This window comes from Lactuca virosa, chromosome 3, assembly GCF_052849685.1.
Source record: "Lactuca virosa cultivar CGN04683 chromosome 3, Lactuca_virosa_CGN04683_v6, whole genome shotgun sequence".
NCBI classification, from domain to species: domain Eukaryota; kingdom Viridiplantae; phylum Streptophyta; class Magnoliopsida; order Asterales; family Asteraceae; genus Lactuca; species Lactuca virosa.
The window spans coordinates 48,904,072-48,909,610 of record NC_136428.1 but is presented as its reverse complement, the minus strand read 5'-3'; positions in this window follow the sequence as shown (position 1 = coordinate 48,909,610).

Sequence of the window (5,539 nt, the reverse complement as noted above, 5' to 3'; positions counted from 1 at the left end):
ACGAAATGAATTATTAGGTTTAATTGGTTTTGAAATTCCTAGATTCTTTTGAGATTCATTGAACTTTTCAATGGCATGTTTCAATCTCGATTGTGCCCTTCAAGTTTTGTGACTGGGATGCCGAGGATCACAAAACAAGGTGTGAATAACCATGCAAATTCACTTGGTACCCTTAATATTATCACCTGATCAATGTGCCGGTTAACCACACGCGCTCCACCAATCTATGATTAACATTAAGTCACCCTTCGTGATCCTTACTAGTCCAAGTTAGTGTGCCGGTTAACCACACACGCTCCACCAACGACTTAATAAGGTACAAAGTGTGAATTTCATGGGTTAGCACCATTTTCACATTTTCCTAAAGTAACTAAGATTGGGAATTTATAAAAGCATTTAGTTACTTTATAATATTCATTATACTTTTAATGAGAATTTAAAGTCATTGTCCTACCCGTTCGGCTAACGACCCTCCACCGATCAAGGAAACGGTGGGTGAGAATGGACACCCATTAAGCTGCCATTTTATAGGCAACAACCTTATACCCCCCTTATAGACCGGCTTCGTGAATGAGTCCTACTAACGGTAAAACGACTTAATCTTATACATATATATAATGATAACCATTAATGTTATAAATAATATAAGGGTTGAATTTTAACTTTTAAAACTCTAAGGATTGGAATTAAAGTATATTAAAGTGTGTGTAGCTTTACAAATTCCAAAACTTGAGGACAAGTTTTGAAACTATTCAAAACTTTTCATTTCATAACTTATGAATTAAAGGTTCATAAAAATGAAGACTCTTCATTTTCATATAACTTATGTGTTTTAAATGTGCATAAAAGAAAGTGACCTTTGGAAATCCATAACTTGAGGACAAATTATGGACTCCATTAAAACACATAAATGATCAAGAATTAATCAATGAACAATTTAGCAAATAATTCCTATGATCTAACAATAATTCATAAGAACATGAACATCATATCAAAATTTCAAGAACATATGAACACATATAAACATGTAATTTTGATATTTTCCATTGTAAATGGATTAGCATAAACATTACACCATCTAAAACAGGTTTTAAAACATCAAAACAGTTTAGGGTAATGTTTCTAGTCCATTTCCAGCAGCAAAAGTCGAAAAACTGCATTCAGAGCCTCCTACTCGTCGAGTGCAGTAACTTACTCGACGAGTAGGATGAATTTGTACATGGACTCGTCGAGTCCCCATATGGACTCGGTGAGTCCCCTGTTCAGACAACAAAAATTTCGACTTTTTCAGCTATTTTGCATCAAGTATCAAACAAACAAGCCTAGGCTCTGATACCACTGTTGGGTTTTAAACAAACTAACACTCCTAAGGTGTTCATGCAACCCTAGAAACCTTTGATCTATGTTTGTCTAAAATAAATGCAAAATAATTTTCCAAGGTCCATAACCTATCTAGCATGCAAGGGGTACTTTTAATCATAAAATGTACTAGAATAATTACATACCTTTAGTAGTGAGTTGATTCCTTAGGAGTTTGAGAGCCTAGCACCAATAATGTGAATGCCTCAAATGGAAATCACAAATCACCACAAACTTGGAAAACTTATGAGAGAGTATACTACCACTCTAGAAATCGGCCACTCTTATGCACACACACATAGTGTCTTTTCAAGCACTACAAGCCTCTTTATATAGTGTAGATGATTAGGGTTATGAACCATGCAAACCCTAATAACCCATGTCTTTTCCTTTTCCAAGGATCCATGGGTTAAAAGCTCCATGGATCATCCATGGACTCCCATGCAAGCTTAGCCCATTTCCTAATGAGTATTAGCCCACACTATATAAATATAATAGCCCATTATTTAATTAGTCACCTTTTGATCACTAAATTAATTTATAATTAATTTAAGATCAATACTAATTAAATAATATGATTTCATATATTAATATATTATAACTTATAATATATTAATAAGTCACAAATATACTATTCTCATAGCATTATCCATATAAATAGTTCGGGTGAAGTGCAACCCAAATGGACCATGCCGGGTCGGGTCAAGTATATACCAAACAAGTTATGGACTTAGACACCTTATCCAACATTCGCCTCATGAGGGTTCAGCTGCCTCGAAGTGTAAGCGATCACGCGACCCCTCTGCATCAATACTGCTCCCAAACCCGAGATCGACGCATCACAATAAACTACAAAATCCTCAACACCCTCAGGCAGGGTCAGAATCGGTGCCTCGCACAATCGCTGTCTCAAGGTCTCAAAAGTTGCCTGCTGCTCAAGCCCCCGGCAAAATGTAACCATCTTTTTTGTCAACCGAGTCAAATAAATAGCTATCTTGGTGAAATCATGGATAAATCTCCGTTAGTAACCAGAAAGACCAAGGAAACTCCGAATCTCGGATGGAGACCTCGGAACCACCCACTACATTACGGCCTCGACCTTTGTCAAATCGACCAGAATACCCTTCTGCTTGAAAAGGTGCCCCGGAAACTGCACCTCGCACATCAAGAACTCACACTTGGAGAACTTCATGAAAAGTCTCTCCATCATCAAAGTCTCCATCACTTCCCTCAAGTGTTCCTCGTTCTGCTCTTGAGTCTTGGAATAAACCAAGATATCGTCAATAAATACAATCACAGACCAATCCAGCATCGGCCTGCACATGCGGTTCATGAGATCCATGAAAGCGGTTGGAGCATTGGTGAACCCAAAAGGCATCACCACGAACTCGTAATGAGCATAACGAGTCCATAATGCTGTCTTCTGCATATCATCCTGTCTAACCCTCATCTGATGATAACCTGCTCTCAAATCGATCTTGGAAAACCAAGATGCACCCTGAAGTTGGTCAAAAAGATCATCAATCCTTAGGAGTGAATAACGGTTCTTCACTGTTATCTTATTCAGCTCCCGGTAGTCAATGCACATATGATGAAGCCCATCCTTCTTCTTCACAAACAAGATCGGTGCTCCCCAAGGCGAACTACTCGGTTTAATGAATCACTTGTCTAACAGCTCCTGCAACTTTGTAGACAACTCCTGCATCTTGGGAGGAGCCAACAGATACGATGTTTTGGCTATCGGAGCTGCACCTGGAATCAGATCAATCCTGAACTCAACCTGCCTCTCAGGAGGCACCCCAGGCAAATCCTCAGGAAACACATCGGGATAATCCCGTATAATCGACACATCATCCACGGTCACCTTACCCTTATATCGGGTATCCATAACATAGGTGACAAATTCTGAAAAACCCTGCTGAAAATAGCGTCTGGCCCTCACTGCTGAACACAATAACGGCCCACTCTGAGCTCTCTCTCCTGAACCACTAACTCTCCCCCACTTGGGGTTCAAATCCGGACTAACTATTGCTCACAATCAATCACTGCCCCACTGGGGCTCAGCTAATCCATACCCACAATAACCTTGTTCCCATGCAAAGGGATAGGAACCAAATCAATTGAACACTCATTGCTATACAAATGAAGAGCACAACCCCGATGAACCCTCACAACCTGATCATATATATCATCCGCGATCTCGACATCTAATAGACAATCCAGCTCCCCGAGAGCTCCAACAAACCTCTTGCTAAGTGCAAGCGATACAAATGACCAGGTAGCACTCGAATCAAACAACAACAAAGCAGAAATATTGCTCACGGGGAACGATCCTAATATAAAACACATATATAAACAGACAAATCAATATAAATAAAGAAATAAGGAGAAGATACATACTCGTCACAATGTCGGGAGCTACACGAGCCTCCTCGGATGTCAACTGAAAATCCTTGCTCTTCACCACAGTTGCATCCTCCTGAAGCTGGCAGCCGTCAGTAATCTGAAAAGTTGCAAGAGCGGGTACTGACACCGGTCCTGCTATAACCAGACTCAGACAATGGGCCTTCTTGAGGCCCTTCTGATTGCAACGAAAGCAAATAAGATCAGATATCGGGGTGGTGGTTGTGGTAGCAGTACAATCCCTACTAATATGACCTGTCTAGACACATTTGAAGTAGTCCGAACAACCCACTCTGCACGCTCCCTCATGCGTCTTGCCGTACTTGCCACAACGGCTCCGGCCCTACTGGCCTCTTGTCCTGGAATCAGATACCTTCGGTCGCTTGCCCGAACCCTCAGCACTTGGCACATAATCTGCCTTCCTCTTATTCTCCATCTCCAGATCAATCTCCCTCTCCCTATCTGACATCCCCAAATTTCTCGGCTAGAAAAGACCGATTTAGTTTATGCCTTTAAAATAAAGTCAGAGTAATCTTTTAAAAAATGTTGCGGAATTTGTCCTCAAAACAAAATATGATAAAAATTTATCAAAACATTTCTTAAAGAAATATGTATTTTCATTATATATCAAAACCTCGGGGTGTCATGTTCCGATACAAACCAAAAGCATAAACAGTACATCATAAACCTTACAAAAATTATTTACAACTACTGGCTTATAAACCAAAAATCCCTCTTCATCATCCAAACTATGCTCCGAGTCCACTACCTGTAATATAAAAAACTGAGTGGGTGAGGCTTGGGAGCCTGTTGAGCATATAGGGTTTTCAACCCAAAAAAAATAATAAATTTATTAAATTCATCAACCAAAAATAAATTTATTAATTTCATCAACCAACAATAACTCTGATTACCCATTCCCGTTATCCTCATTTTACGTCCCTAAACACCTATCATAAGGGACCTAGTCTAAGGATTTTCATCGGGGTGACAACACTGCTTTAGGGATTCCTCGGCAATTTATGTCAAATAAGGCAACCATGAGGGGGATGGAGTACACCAGCGAACATATAGTTCACCAACACCTATAGGTTGCGAACCTGCTAGCGTTCCACTGGACTGTCTAGAAAGGTCTGTGGTCGTCATCTATTCTCTGCTAGAAGACAACAACAACAACAACAACATCGAGGCCTCTCATCATTTTAACACACATCACCTATTTCGTCTACCCAAGTTTTACCCAACATATTTGTAGATAAAAATACATATACAGTTTAAAACTTGTATAAAACATCTATTCAACAGTCATCTCAAATAAACAAGAAATATAATTACACATAGCACGTATTTTATAGAAAATACTTCATATCTATGTGTAAGATGAAAGTGACTATACACTCACTTGATTTAACGATAATCGGGCAGCACTTCGTTTCCTAAAACAATTGTTTCTGATAAAACCGGGAGTTTTAATGAGAAACCGGGCTCTGCGAGGGTTGAGCTTGAAAACTGAAAAGATAAATTTCTCGGTCTCTTCGGGCTCTTCGGGACGTGTTCCGGGTGTTTGGTATGATATCGGGGCTTTGGGGGAAGTTGAAATGAAAGAACTATTGAATTTAGGGTGAAAAAGGGCAATTTTCTAAAATATACCCGAGAGGTCTCGCACCCTTCTTTTTATAGGGGCGAGTCCGAATATCTACGGCTGAGAAGGCTCCACGCGGTAGCAGATGCGAGGCTCGGATCCGGAGAGGAGGGACGCGCGTCGGATGCGAGGCGA